The sequence below is a fragment of the Canis lupus genome, chromosome 33, assembly GCF_011100685.1.
Source record: "Canis lupus familiaris isolate Mischka breed German Shepherd chromosome 33, alternate assembly UU_Cfam_GSD_1.0, whole genome shotgun sequence".
Classification (NCBI taxonomy): domain Eukaryota; kingdom Metazoa; phylum Chordata; class Mammalia; order Carnivora; family Canidae; genus Canis; species Canis lupus.
This window is the reverse complement of record NC_049254.1, coordinates 24,341,423-24,356,579: the sequence shown is the minus strand read 5'-3', so window position 1 is coordinate 24,356,579 and position 15,157 is coordinate 24,341,423. Positions and strand designations below refer to the sequence as shown.

The 15,157-nt window shown below is 40.7% G+C and overlaps 1 long non-coding RNA gene and 1 pseudogene across 1 annotated transcript; one reads left to right on the top strand and one right to left on the bottom strand.

The window, feature by feature from the left end:
* LOC102157278 overlaps positions 1-15,157 on the bottom strand; it is a 61,670-nt pseudogene that overhangs the window by 13,787 nt on the left and 32,726 nt on the right.
* On the top strand, positions 5,631-14,535 carry LOC102157026. The gene is made up of 3 exons (XR_005383372.1): positions 5,631-5,760; positions 5,957-6,204; positions 14,260-14,535. It is a non-coding gene; the product is annotated as an uncharacterized LOC102157026 (long non-coding RNA).

Below are 15,157 nucleotides of genomic sequence, written 5' to 3'. Positions count from 1 at the left end.
AGGTAAGTCCTAGTGAAGCAGAGATGAACCATCCTTACCACTCTCTCCCCAAATCATAGATTTGTGAGCAATACAAGTGTTGTTTTATGCCACAAATTTGGGATTATTTGTTTCATAACAATAAATAACTGAAACAGCTTAATAAGCATGCTGTTTTCAAGAGGACTTGGCCAAAGTAGGTGATTCCATAATCAGATTCTACTGCTTAGAGCTTATCTTCGTGTTTACCAACTTGCAGCAGTTCATTAGCAGCAAGAAGTAGATAATTGCAATAAAGGATTTTTCCATTCCCAACTCTAATAAGAATTAGATTAGATGCCCCCTGTAATTCAGATTTTAATAACATCACAATGCTAATCTTATTTCCAAGAAAAGAAAATTTTACACTATTATCTAGTAACACCTCATTAAAATTGGTCTTCAAGAATTGCTTGCTGGCATCTTATGGGTAAGTGTGTGGTCTGATTATCTTGCACTATCAAACCAAGCTTTGATGTTACTAGTGACATTTTCTATAACATACTTATGCAGTTATTCTCTGCATTAAAACATTTGAAGTCAAAATGCAGAAAAAATTAAATATACAGCCAAAACCAAAAGTCTTTTGATTATTAATCAATTTGGGGGTTTTGTTTCAGCAAAACATTGTCTCTCACATTAAATTTAATCATACAGGATTTTGTGGATTTTTAGGTTTAGTTTGATAATTTGGTTTGCTAATTGTGTAAGCTGCAAATAAAGCTGTGAGTGTAGGATTCATACCTACATTTTCGTGTGTGTGTGTGTGTGCATAAGCAAGATCAGAATAGGTGGTAGAGAAAATCTGTACTATATAATTTTTTTCCTTTAAAAGAGGCCTGTCCAGACACAAAAAGACAGATATTGTATGGTTCCTGACATGAGGTGCATAGAATAGTCAAATTCATAGAGACAGAAAGTAGAATAGTGTTGCTAAGAGCTGAGGATAAAGGGAATTAGGGAGTTATTATTATTATTTAATGGGTATGGAATTTCAGTAGGAGATAATGAGAAAATTCTGGAAATGGATGGTGGTGATGGTCACACAACAATATGAATGCATTTACTGCCACGGAATTTTATACGTAAAAATGGTTAAAATGGTAGATTTTGTGTTATTTATATTTTATCAAATTAAAAAAAGAGAGAGAGTCTGGTACCTTTCCCAAATCCCAGCCCAAGCCAAAAGCAGCTGAAGGTCTCCCTGGACAATTTCCCTCAGGCCTAGATGCTTAACCTAGACCTTTGAGGTTTTAATACTCAGAGGTAAATAGAGCCCTTTTGTAAAGGGACACCAAAGAATTAGCACCCAGGAGAAGAGCATCTGACTGTCTCTTGCTCAGACTCAGAGCAGCACCAGCCTGAGCCACTCACCCTGGACTTTTGGTAACGGGCCCCTTACAACCCCTGAGCATGTGAGGGAAGCGGTGATTCCAAAGAGAAGGCCAGGCGTTCTGAAAGAATGCCAATCACCTACAGGCCTCAAAAGCTTCATCCCTAACTGTGCCCTCATTCGGGTTTTGTCCCACACCAAATGGGAATTCCTCCTTCTGAAAGAGGGCAACCTTTGAGCAACACTGGAGACGGAGGCAGAGTGAAGGAAATGGAAGGTCTGGAGGCACAGCGGAGGGAAATGGGGTGATTAGAGAGGAGATTCAGGGTAGACATTCAAAGGAAATGGCACCCAGAGGTGCTTTACATTCTTTATCGCCTTTAAAAATCTTCACAATAACATTAACTGTTTTATCTCCACTTTATAAAAAAAAGGAAACTGAGGCCAGAGCCAACTTCCTAAATCGTCCCACAGCTCAGAAAAAGCCAGGATGAGAACAAGGCCTGTCCAATCACAAAATCCCGTTTCCTGCCCCCTCCTCCCTGCCCACCCCCACCGTGGACTCATTCTAATCCTCCCTCTCACCTGCTCTGTAATGGCTCCGACTCGCTGCACATCAGCCTCCTCATCTGAAAATACCTCTTCACGGCCTTGAGGAGCCCTAGGCTCTCAGAAGCCCTCTGTCAAATGTAAGAATTTGGCGAACAGTAAGGAACCGCAGAGAAGTAGAGGCCGGCGGGAAAACTGGCAGCAGAAGAGAGCCATGCCGACCCCTCCTGGTGCCAGAAGAGCCCCCACATCATTCAAGGGGCACCGATACCCTAAATGCTCTTTCTTGAGAGCATTTAATTTAACATGTGGGTGCTCCCAGAAACAAAGCCCTTCTATAAGAAAGTGAGGCATGCTAAGCACTCTTTATAGCCAAATAGTACCGCAGCCCTTTCTGGCCATGCTGAAAACAGCTCTAAAAATAATATCTTGAGCGGCTTCTATTTGCTCCTTCCCAGGAGAAGGTAAACAAGTAAACTCAAAGGCAGCTGCTGCCCGGCCACCTCTTCCTGTATTTGTTTCTTGTCTCTCAAGGGCAGCCGGCTCCCCGACCCCCACCCCAGCCCTTCCTGCTGTCCCCCACTCCCCCATCAGTCCCTCTCCTCTACCAGATTGGACATGAGAGCAGCAGCAGTCACTAACATTTTCTGAGTAATCCTTTACACTTTTGTATGAGTTAATTTTTTGTGTAATTCTGCCCATTTGACATTTTTATCATTGGGCACATATTCTCCAGGAAGCAAATGAAGGAGCCAGGGCCTTCAGAAGAGGGCGGAAGAGGTTATACTAAATGGCTTGTAGAGGCCAGGCGGGTTCCTTACCTGAAGGGACTATGAACACCTAGGAGAAAACACAGGCAGTAAGCTTCTTGACATCTGTCAGAGCAATGTTTTTTGGCTCTGGTTCCAAAGACAAAGAAAACAAAAGCAAAAATAAACAAAATGGGACTACATCAGACTAAAAAGCTGCACAGTGAAGGAAACCATCAACAAAACAAAAAGACAACTTACTTAACAGGAGAAGATATTTTCAAACTGCACATCTGGGGACGCCTGGGTGGCTCAGGGGTTGAGCATCTGCCTTCGGCTCAGGTTGTAAGCCTGGGGTCCCGGGATCGAGTCCCACATCGGGCTCCCCGCAGGGAGCCTGCTTCTCCCTCTGCCTCTGTGTCTCTGCCTCTCTCTGTGTGTCTCTCATGAATAAATAAATAAAATCTTTAAAAAATCAACAAATTGGACATCTGATAAGGTTTTTATATCCAAAATATATAATGGGCTCATATGACTCAATAATAGCCCCCAAAAACCCCAATCATCCAATTTTTTAAAGGACAGAGGAAGGACACCTGGGTGGCACAGTTGGTTAAGCATCCGACTCTTGGTTTCAGCTCAGTTCATGATCTCAGGGTCCTGGGATCAAGCTCCACATCAAGACCCATGTTGTGCTCCATGCTCAGCACAGTCTGCTTAAGACTTTCTCTTCCCCTGCTCCTCCCCACCCCCTGCTCCCATGCTCTCTTGTGCTCACTCTCAAATAAATAAATAAATCTTTTTAAAAAAAAAAAAAAAGGAAAGAGGAAAAAGGACAGAATATCTCAATAGACATTTTTCTGAAGAAAATATATAGATGGCCTACAGGCACATGAAAAGATGCTCAACATCCCTCATCGTCAGGGAAATGCAAATGAAAACCACAGTGAGATACCACATCACACCTATCAGAATGGCTAGAATAAAAAAGATGAGAAATAACAAGTATTGGCAAGGTTGTGGAGAAAAGGGAACCCTTGTGCACTGTTAGTGGCATCTAACTCAGCGTGGCCACTATGGAAGACAGTATGAAGTTTCCTCAAAAATTTAAAAATTGAGCTACCATATGATCCAGCAATTCCATTACTGAGCACCTATCCAAAGAAAATGAAAACACTAATTTAAAAAGATTTATGCACCCCCTATGGTCATTGCAGCATTATTTACAATAGCCGAGATACAGAAACAACCTGTGTCCATCAATGGATCAATGGATAAAGACATCTTGTTTATCTTCTTTTATTCATTCACCCATTGATGGATGGATGAATATACATATTGTAATGTACACACACACACACACACACACACACACACACTGGAATACTCCTCAGCCATAAAAAAAAAGAATGAAATCTTACCATTTGCAACAATGTGGATGGACCTTGAGGGTATTATGTTCAGGAAAATAGGGAATCCCTGGCTGGCTCGGCGGTTTGGCACCTGCCTTTGGCTCAGGGCATGATCCTGGAGTCCTGGGATTGAGTCCCTCATTGGGCTCCCTCCAAGGAGCCTGCTTTTCCCTCTGTCTGTGTCTCTACCCCTCTCTTTCAGTTGGAAAAGTCCTAGCTCTCCCATGCCATTCTTCTGTGAAGTCTTTCCTACGTCTTTTCCCAAAACTTAATCCCATCCTCTTACCATATATGTTCAAACCATATTTGTTGTACAACTACTAAAGAGTTAATACATCATTCCATTGCTATTTGCTCACAGGTATCTTCCTCACTAGACAGCAAGTGTCTAGGGCAGCCCTGGTGGCCCAGCGGTTTAGCGCCGCCTTCAGCCCGGGGTGTGATCCTGGAGACCCGGGATCGAGTCCCGTGTCAGGCTCCCTGCACAGAGCCTGCTTCTCCCTCTGCCTGTGTCTCTGCCTCTCTCTCTCTCTCTCTCTGTCATGAATAAATAAAAATAAAATCTTTAAAAAAAAGAAAAGACAGCAAGTGTCTAGAGAGCAGGGATAAAGTCTTATGTATTTATTTCTGATTCCCACAGTACCAGCCCATCAAGCTGCCAACTACCACCTGGACAGCAGGTAGATATTAAAGAGAAAAGAACCCCGTTACCTTCTCTGTAAGTCCCAGCTGTCCAGAACTAACCATTATCCAGTCACTGAGCAATCTCACATCATCTCTTCTACCCTGTCCTAGGACCTGAAGAGCTGAATCAGTCAGCATCACTAGGTAGGTGGGTGAGGAATGAGTGTGTGTAGGTGAGGATTTATATATGCAGCGGGGTACAAATACTAACATATGTCTGGATTCCTCTTGGACACTAACCAGTTCCTTTATCCCTGCTTGCTCATGAAGAAATGTCACATGTCTGGGAGGAGATTACAAAGGCCAGGTAGATACTTACCTGGCAGGGGAGATACCATGATCACAAAGGCCAGGTAGATTAAGGCTATTTTCATTTGCCTTAAAGGTGACTTCCTTTCCAGCTGCAAGAAACATATATCCACAGAAGAACATAATTTTGAATTACATCCTAGAATGTTTTTCATCTGCTCTGCTTCCTTCAAAGTCATGCAGCTAACGGGTAGTCCTGGGACCAGTAGTATGAGCATTACCTGGGAACTTGCTAGAAATGCAGAATCTCAGACTCCACCCAGATCTGCTCAATCAGTCTACATTTTTACAAAATCCCCAGGTGATTCATATGCACATTAATATGAGAAGACTGATCTATAACATATCTCGAGGCCACAGTATTTCATGGGAGTGTGGTATCTTTGTAAACTCTGGAGTGCTCTATCTTGTCCCCAAAAGTCAGGATCATGGTGGGATCAAATTCTGCACACCTCAATTATTTAACAGAAAGTCCATTATTTGGCAGTGTTGGGGCATTAAACAACCCTGACACTTCTTCAAGATATTGAGAGTTAAACATTCCAAATGATGGAATCCTGGAGCCCTGAGGTCTTTGTCAGGGTCTCAGAAGATTCCATAACAGAAACTATGTCATGATACCTGTGGTCACATGAGGTAGTGTATAGACCAGATAAAGACAACATGAAGGGTATCTCATAGGCTCCGAAGAACCACTACAGTTGAGGTTTTTTTTTTTTTTTTTTTTTTTTTATTTATGATAGTCACAGAGAGAGAGAGAGAGAGAGAGAGAGAGGCAGAGGGAGAAGCAGGCTCCATGCACCGGGAGCCCGACGTGGGATTCGATCCCGGGTCTCCAGGATTGCGCCCTGGGCCAAAGGCAGGCGCCAAACCGCTGCGCCACCCAGGGATCCCCAGTTGAGGTTTTCTTAGTAACTGCAGCAAAGTATGAGAATTAGCAAACCACTTTGGTGGGAGTGAGGGAGTCATGTGATATTGATTGGGCATGTTTCATATTCATGAAGTCTGAAGAGGCCCCTGACCAAATTATGGTAAATGCCAGAAATCCTCCACAGTGCAGTAGATCCAGGGAGGATGGCCTTGCCCTGAACTTCAATCACACTCTGCCTTCTGTATTTGGTGCAGGACACTGTTCCCAGGCCTTCCTAAGGTGAGATGAATTATGGGTCAGAGCAGAGCATATTCTCAGGGATGATAGGAACTGAGTCCATAAAAGTAGAAATGGAAGAAAATGAGGTCAAAGGAGGAAAACATGGGATGGGATTGGAACTGAAAACTATTCCGTCTACAGCTCGATCTTATCAAGTGTTGACCTCGGTCTCTAGAAAGCTTGTATCACTTAGTTTCTTGTTTATCTTTTCCTTGGTGTGTAGGCAGTGACTCTTTGCCTCCCTGCTCAGGTCCTAATGGACCCCTTTCCTCCTCTGTCTCCAACCACATTGGCTTTTCCTAACAGAATCTGATGGGTACCAACAGTCCCTAATGTGGAAACTGTCATTGACCCATGAAGTGACCAGTTAGAAACTGGTTCCTAGACCAATATGAGCATATATGTATCTTTAATTATACATATATATAGAGAGATATAGATGAATATATATTATACATAAGTTTTATGATAACAATTTAATAACACTTTCATATTTTTAATATTTATTAATTTTGTGGTAACAGTTTAATAATAATATTTGTTATTAAACTATTACCACAAAAATTACCCATAAGCCCTTCACCTAAATCCAACTATTTTTATCTATCATTTTTGTGTGCCTTAAGATGACAAATAAACACATCTGAATATAACTCATGTTGTCCCAGGCCACACCTGTCTAAAATAAAAGTTAGTCATGGTAAAAATGGCATTTCTCTGGCTCTGCTGTCACCTTCAATTTTGGGAAATCTGACCACTCTCAAATTCCACCCAACTATTTCTGGGAGTCCCTAAAACTAAGCAGGAGTGGAGATGAGGAGGATCTCTTGCATTTTCCCAAACAAGGTTTTTTTTTAGTTACAAAGTATCTCTACCATCCCTCCACTCCTCCTTGTTCTGGAAGCTTTATGTTATCCTCCTACATGTCTCTACACCCAAACTGTAATTAATTTCCCAACATCTCCACCCCATAGGGCCCTACTAGGCTTGTTATAGATTTAGAGTCCTCTCAAAGGTCCTCCTGGAGCCTTCATCCCTGCCTGAGCCTCTCAATGTCTTACAAGATACTGGCTCTCCAACATGTTCCATAAGTACGGGGCTAAAGGACAACCTGAGTGAATGATGAGGTTCTGCACTTAGAATCATACAAGTGGACACACTCTCACTTCTAGGCAGACCCTTGGTTGTGTGTAATCACCAGTGCTATAGAAGTAGCTCCCTATCCTGAAAGCCTATCAAGACTCAAGTGATGGGTAGTGGTGTTAATGTGGGAGAGAATCTTAAAATTGCTTCCTCTAATTAGTTATTTTAAAATTTATGATCTCCTGCTTTAATGATTAGTGATAACAAATGGTGACACCCCTCACAACCTGACATCTCCATTAAGAACTAGGAAGTTGGATCGTTTTCCTGTAGTAATTCAAAGAATTGACTCAACGAGGCTATGAAAGCAGGCTTTTCACAGAGAACACATGAGAATTCGTTATTAGACATAAGTAAAATTGATTATGGGTAAGAGGAGTTGGTGAAAGTCTTTCATGTGGGTAAGATGGTATAAACATAGGCACAGAGGCAAGAAAGTACAAGGCTTATTCAGTGACTCATTTGGCTTTAACTACAGGTTCATGTAGGGAAACAGTAGTAGATGCAACTGGAAAGATTTGAGGCTGCCACATTGAAGAGAAATCTTAATGCCAGCTCAAGAGTCTGGATTTTTGCTGAAGACGCAGAGAAATACTGAAATACTTTGTGGATGTGAATAATATGATGAAATAGGTATTTTACAGAAAATTGTTCTGGTGCTTGTATTCAGAAAATGTAGGGGAGAAAATCTGAAGGATATAGAGACAAATATATTTAATTGTACCTAAGTCTTTGGATTTCTCTGAATCTTGCTTTAAATTTCTTGTTGAAATACAGGTATCATTGAGTATACATTATTCTTGACAATCTAAAAAATTCTGTATTTGATTGCAAAAAATACATGAGTGATGGAGCACTCTGTTATTCCATCAAACACCATTATTGGAAGCTCAGCTGCTTAAAACATCAGACTATTTATCTAATTTACCAGACTATTAGACTATATGTAATTTACTACATCTAATTTACCTGTTGGTAGGTAGAAGAATAAATAGCTTCTAGTAACATCAAATTCATCAAAGAGTTTGAAAAACAATGACGGGTATTCTGAATCAAACTTTTGGCTAGAAAACCATAAAATATGAGGTTAAATGTGTTCCAAATATGAAAGGACTAAATTCAGTTGGCCTCATAAAATTTTTTTCCTAAGATGTGTCTAAGTGTGCATCCATTTTTCCTATTTAAAAAATAAGTGACCTTTATTAAAGAACTTACATTTATGTTAAACTTTTATTTTGGTTTGGTTTGGTATGCATCAAGCTCTTTTGTTTTACATTATCACCTTTTCCAAAATTTTGCAGAAGTAAAGGAAATTTTTTATTTTTACTTTGCCTTTCTATATTTGGAAAACTCCCTACCTATGAGTCTTAGTGGGAGCATAATTTGCCTTCCACTTTTGAAGCTGGAAGTTAAGATTCTTACTTTCTAGCCCCTTTGTCCTTGCACATGGGAAAGTATCCTAACCTTGGTCAAAAAGGTGTGAACCCCCTGGACTTTGAAGGAAGGGCTATAGTCAAAAAGAGTCAGGTACTCATTTTGAAGACAGGTGAAGGCAGAAGACCTTCCAGGTCAGCAGCAGTGGTATCTGGCAATTGAAGCTGGACAACACTGTAGGTTGTCGTGGCTAGGGGTTAATGAAATAGTAGCGTCCTTACCAGAATGGTTCTTGGTGAAGTTTGGGGCTCCCTGGTAACGCCTTCCTTCCAAATTCGGTTATATAGATTACCAAATGGTTTTGTGAACTCCAAATATCTTCTCAATAAGTTCTTCTTCCATCTAAATCAGCCCTGGTTAGTTTCAAGCTTGCAAGAATTTGGCTGATATGACAAGTCCATTGTTTAAATTAAAAAAGAAAAGAAAGGGCAGCCCCAGTGGCCCAGCGGTTTAGGGCCACTTTCAGTCCGGTGTGTGATCCTGGAGACCCGGGATCTAGTCCCATGTTGGGCTCCCTGCATGGAGCCTGCTTCTCCCTCTGCCTGTCTCTCTCTCTCTCTCTCTCTGTCTGTCATGAATAAATAAATAAAATCTTAAAAAAAAAAAAAGAAAATATAGACAAAGCAAAAAAGTGAAATCGCTCATAATTTCCTTTATGATAACCTTTAACATTGCCTCAATAGCCATTTAGAATTTGTTTTACACAACTATATACATTAAAATACATACCCGTGCACACACCCACAGTTAGTTTGAGTGCTTTGGATGCAAATAACAGGAAACTCAACTCAAATTATTTATAACATAGCTACTATTCTTGGCATCCTGACCTTTAACCTTACCTAGCCCTCAGAGACTAAAGAATAGAGACTGACCTCCATGCCATCCTTAAGAATCCTGGCTTGTCACCTATGAGTCTATCAATATCATTTTATAGTCAGGGGGTCCTGGATTCCACTAACCACAGTGACCACCACTTGATTGAGTGTGGTACCAGCAGTTGCCTGCAGAGCCCCAGCCTTTCTGCACCAACAGACATCCACCCTCAGGAGGCTGAGCAAACCCGTCTTGGACTATGCCATCTGGTCCTATGACACCCATTCTGGTTCTCCTCCCTGGTCTCTTTGTGACCCTTCCTGCTTAGATCTAAGAGTATCCCTCAGATCTTGATTCCCATGGCTTGTCCTTTCTTGGCCCTGACAACTTCTACGATTGTCTTAAATTCTGGCCCTCAACCACCATATTTTTAGCCAGGGGGTGGAAGGGCAGAGGGAGACAGAAAGAATCTTAAGCAGGCTCCATGCCCAGCACAGAACCCAACACAGGGCTCTATATCCCAACCCTGAGATCGTGACCTGAGCCGAAATTAAAAGGCAGATACTTGACCAACGGAACCACCCAGGTGTCCCAGGACCACCTTTAATTCCACCATTTTCTCACAGAATTTCCACCTTTAATTGTTCTATGGCCTTACCTTAGCCAGCTCCTGACTTGTGATTTGGTGTTTTGGGTCCTACTGCTGATCCATCTCAGGATCCATGGTCCCTGAATCCTGGTGCCAAGAATTGTGTCCACATACCATTTCTCTTTGTACCAATGAATACCCTATAATTCTGGAAAGCCTGGAAAAGGAAAGTAGAAGGAAAAAAAATCATCAAAATCTGGGTATTATATCAACAGAGACAATCTGGGAAAATTATGAGCCAATTTTTATTTTCCTCTTTACAGCTGTCTACACTAAAAAATTATGTTTTTTAAGTGTAATAGCTTTGACCATATGTAATCCATTAGCAGCTAAATAGGGTTTATCTATATTAGCATGATTTTTTAAATAATATCTTAAACCCAACTGACCATTTTTTCCCCTTTTACAGGGTGGCATGAATTGTTCCAATTCATAAAGGAAGGATAAAAAGAAAGATTGAATGGTCAGAACATCAGTTATTGGGTACGGCTAACTGCAGAAAGGCTCCCTTTGCTTATCTTTTAGGCAGCTTTAATGAGCCTGAATAAGCACCAACATCTCCCCTAACCCCCAGACTGAGGGTCTTTGAGCTTGGGTTTAGGAGCCAAAGGGAGAGAAGGGAATAGGATATGCAATATGTAGGGTCTGTAGAAGCTTCCATTTCATCCCAGATCTTCAATGGATTCTACTGCATACTCCAGTGTCTCATGTGAGATTTGGGGATGTGGGAGAAAGAAGGAAGATAGCACAAGACAGAGAGAGAACTGAGCTCCACTTTGGGTGGGACAGAACACAGGGAAGGAAGAGCCGCCCAAGATGAGATTAAAATGAGACAAATAGAAATCAGACTGGAGCCAGGGGACCCTGACAATATAGGCTTCCTGTCCCTGTAACCCAGTATGCCAGAAGGCAGAGCTACTTCCACAGAACGTAGGCAGGGAGTGGGGCACAGGGCCAGATGTTTCTTAAATCTAGAAGGACAGTCACCTTTGCTGGCATCTGGGTTTAGATACTGAATATTTTCATTTCCTAAAATCTACTTTTTCAAGAGCCTGTCATTATCTCTGTGTTATGCTGCCATAGAGAGTGTCACTTGCCCAAAGAGAAGAGCATGATCAACAAACTTCTCATGTAGAACTGACTTCTTGAACACTTTTCATTAGTCATCAGGGCCCCACTGACACTAAAGTCAAACAATTTTGCCTAAGAAGTTGCATATTTCATTGTACGAATACCTTAAACCTGCCCACCTCCGCCTGTGACAGCCAAAGAGTCAGAGAAAATCTGGGAATGCACACAGCTGATCGTGCAAGAGTGAGTGAAGACAGGCATCTGTGAGTAAACAGATCCTACCTAATACACAAATGAATGTTTGAGGGAGTGAGTGAATAAACCCACCCTTAAGGAAACCCTTTCCAGGAATAGAACATTTTTCTTTTTAAAAGTGTTTCCTCTGGGGAGCCTGGGTGGCTCAGTCGGTTAAGCTTCTGCCTTTCGGTTCAGGTCAGGATCCCAGGGTCCTAAGATCAGCCCTGCATCTGGCCCCCTGCTCATCAAGGAGCCTACTTCTCCCTCTCCCTCTGCCTGCCACTCCCCCTACTTGTGCTATCTCTCTGTCAAATAAAATATTTTAAAAAGTAAAAGTGTTTCCTCCTTTTCCTTTTTCCTTTTTTTTTTTTTTTTTTTTTTTTGCGCACCTCCTTTTCCTAATGGAGAAAAATCTGCTTGTCTGATCTGGTCTGCTCAAGTCCCGGTCATATCAATTTGCATTTAAATTATTTGCCCAACATGATCTCCTCCCCCGTCCTGAGTCAAATGCCAAGGAAAGCAGTTGTGTTCTCAGCTGGATTTAATGTAGGAGTTGAGGAGTCTTTCTTCTTGCTTATTTCCTACAAATCCCTGCATGCCCTCGCTCTCTCAGCTGTAAGTATGGATGTCCCTAATCTACAAACTTAGAGTCACCTTGTCCTTGAGCTAATCTTGACCAAGACAAGAGACTAGCCTCACCACCTGGTGGGGCCTAAACACAGTCTTGTAATTTGTTGTGAGTCTCAGGTGGGCATCAGCAACCCAAGCGTCCACTACGCTACTGCATACTCCAACATGCAGTGTTTACCCAGCTGTAGTTGACCTCATCCTGCTTGCTGAGTGTTCTGTCCTGAATCTAGTCCATTTCACTAGAGCCCCAACTCTATTTGGATCCTAGCAGCACTTTTCCATTTCCCCCCTGTACCTCCAAACTGAGGTTGGGCAGGGATTTGAATAAGCAGAACTTTGAAAGTTATAATTCTGTCCCTTCCTGACTTTAAATATTAGCAATACCTGGAAACAGTTCCCGTCCTACAGAGTGAACTCCCTTAAGTATCAACATGAAAGTGAGCCAACAGTCTTAAAATGATATCCCTGTTTATCATGGCAGATGGGGTATGAGTGTAGCTCATATCAATCTGGTGGACAAGGCATGGCAGCAGACAGTGACATTCAAAGTCAGGTAGTTGCCATCTGTAGCAGTGTCTTAGTTTAAGACCATCTGTTCATTTTTGGCAGGTACGGTGGCTGGGTCTCAACTCTTGGGAAAAGTAAGCTAGACTTTACTTAATTGGGCTAGGGCTCAAGGGAGGTCTCCAGTTCTGATAAGGTACCAACTTGCCAAGCAGGAAAGCTTAAATAGGTGACGGCTTCCATAGACTAGTTCAACGCAGGGTAGGGGAGAAGAGAGCAGAGCTTTTCATACTGTGGTTCTCATTGAACTAGTGATTTAAAATCAATTTAAAGGGTCTCTATAAGCATTTTTCTAATGAAATGAATAGAACAGAATAGAAAGTATCAAAGTATACTGAATATAGAAGGGAGAAACATATTTCATGAAACTTCTGCTTTAATTACATAGCTTGTTATATGCACTATCTCTGAGATATGTGAAAAACAAGGAGAATGGGGTGGGAGATTTATTTTCATTTTCAGTTTGAAATTTTTACCACATGGGGAACATAAAAATGTAAGAAATAGAAAAATATTTACAATAAATGTAATGGAAAAAAGCTCAATATTCAACTCCTACAAGAAAACCACAGTTGTATAATGATAGATATGTTATTTATTACAGCAATGTCTGTGATAGCAACAAATGGAAATGATTCAAATGTCTATTAATGAAAAGCCAAATACTCTGACAATTAGATAGTCATTAAAAAGAATGAGGAAGATTTATAGGTACTAACATGAAAAGATACCTAAGATGTACTATTCAAAGAGAACATAAGTTCCAGAATGATACATATATTATAATACTAATGTCATTTGTGTAAATGACAATTTATCTATTCAACAAATATTTATTGAGCACCTACTAAGTGCTGGACACTATTTCAAATATTGGGGATCTAGTGAAGAATAAAATAGACAAAACTACTAACTCTGTGAGTCTTCTGTTCTAATAGTGGAGACTGAAAATTAAATAAATTTTCTAGTACAGATGTGAAATACACAAAGGATTAAAAAAAATCAGGGAAGGACAATAGAGTCCTGGGAGATGAAGTTTGCAATTTTAAGCAGGGTAATAGGGAAGATCTGCCACAGAAGGTGGCATTTGAGCAAACCTGAAAGAGGAGAGGGAACAAATCATGTGGATCCTGGGAGAAGAGCTTTCCAGACACAGAGAACAGCAAATCAGCTTCTCTGAGGATGGAGCATACTAGTGTGTCTAGAGCAAGATAGGCATTGCTTTTATAAATTGAAAAATATTGAAAACACATCCATAATAAATACTTAGGCTTCATGGGCAATAGACTATGACAGTGACTAAACAGCTCACATCAGAAAGGATATAACCTCAACCAACATTTCAGAATATTTGCATAGCTTCTCTAATGCAAAAATCAAATATTCAAGTTAGAAGAATTTTCCGTGTTCCCTTGTCACATACCTGTCATACATATTGGAATTGCGTGTGTCCCCAATAGCCTGTGAGGTTTGTGAGCATAAAAACTGTTGCTGTGTTTGGGTTTTTACAGGTGTATCTCGGAAGTCTAGCGCTGTTCCTGGCGTTCATGGACACTCATAATGGTCTGCTGTTAAGTGGTGCTTACCAAATACCAGAACAGTTCCAACCAGTTAACTTACCTAATCTTCACAAAATGGATTGAGGTAGGTGCCATCATTGTTGCCATTCTAAACATAGAGGACTGAGGCACAAAGAAAACTATATGTCAGAGCAAGAATTTGAACCCAGGCAGTCTGGTGCCAGAATCAACTTAAACCATCATAAAGAAAGAAAAAAGAAGAAAGAAAGAGAAAGAAAGAAAGAAAGAAAGAAAGAAAGAAAGAAAGAAAGAAAGAAAGAAAGAAAGAAAGAAAGAAAGAGAGAGAAAGAAATCCATCTGAATATGTTATAATAAATAAACCATTTTGATAAGTATGTTTAATAAATTCTTTAGGTATGAAACAAAACAATATTTATTGGATTAAAATGAAAGAATAAGAACCCTTGTTGGAGGGGCTTATGGGAAAGCAGGCATACTGGCCCATTCACAGCAACTTAGAATCTTTCTGTACAGCAGTCTCTGCAGGCAAAAGTATTGAAACCATTTATCCCTTTTATGCACAACTGCTTCTTTTAGTAATGTATGAGGAAATAATTTAAAACCAAAAAAGTTTGCGAATGATATTTATATCTGTACCACTTACACATTAGGGAAAAACTAGGCACAACCCAAATGACCTGACTCAAGGACTGGTTTTATAAAATATAAGATAAAACAATGTAAGCACAGAACTATTAACTAATAACTTTGTGATCTATTTGTATATGTAAATGTGCATCCGAAATAAAGCTAAGTGGAAAAAGAACCAAGCTAATGTATACATTGGCATTAAATTATGCATTATATTTCAGCAAAGATACTAACAATT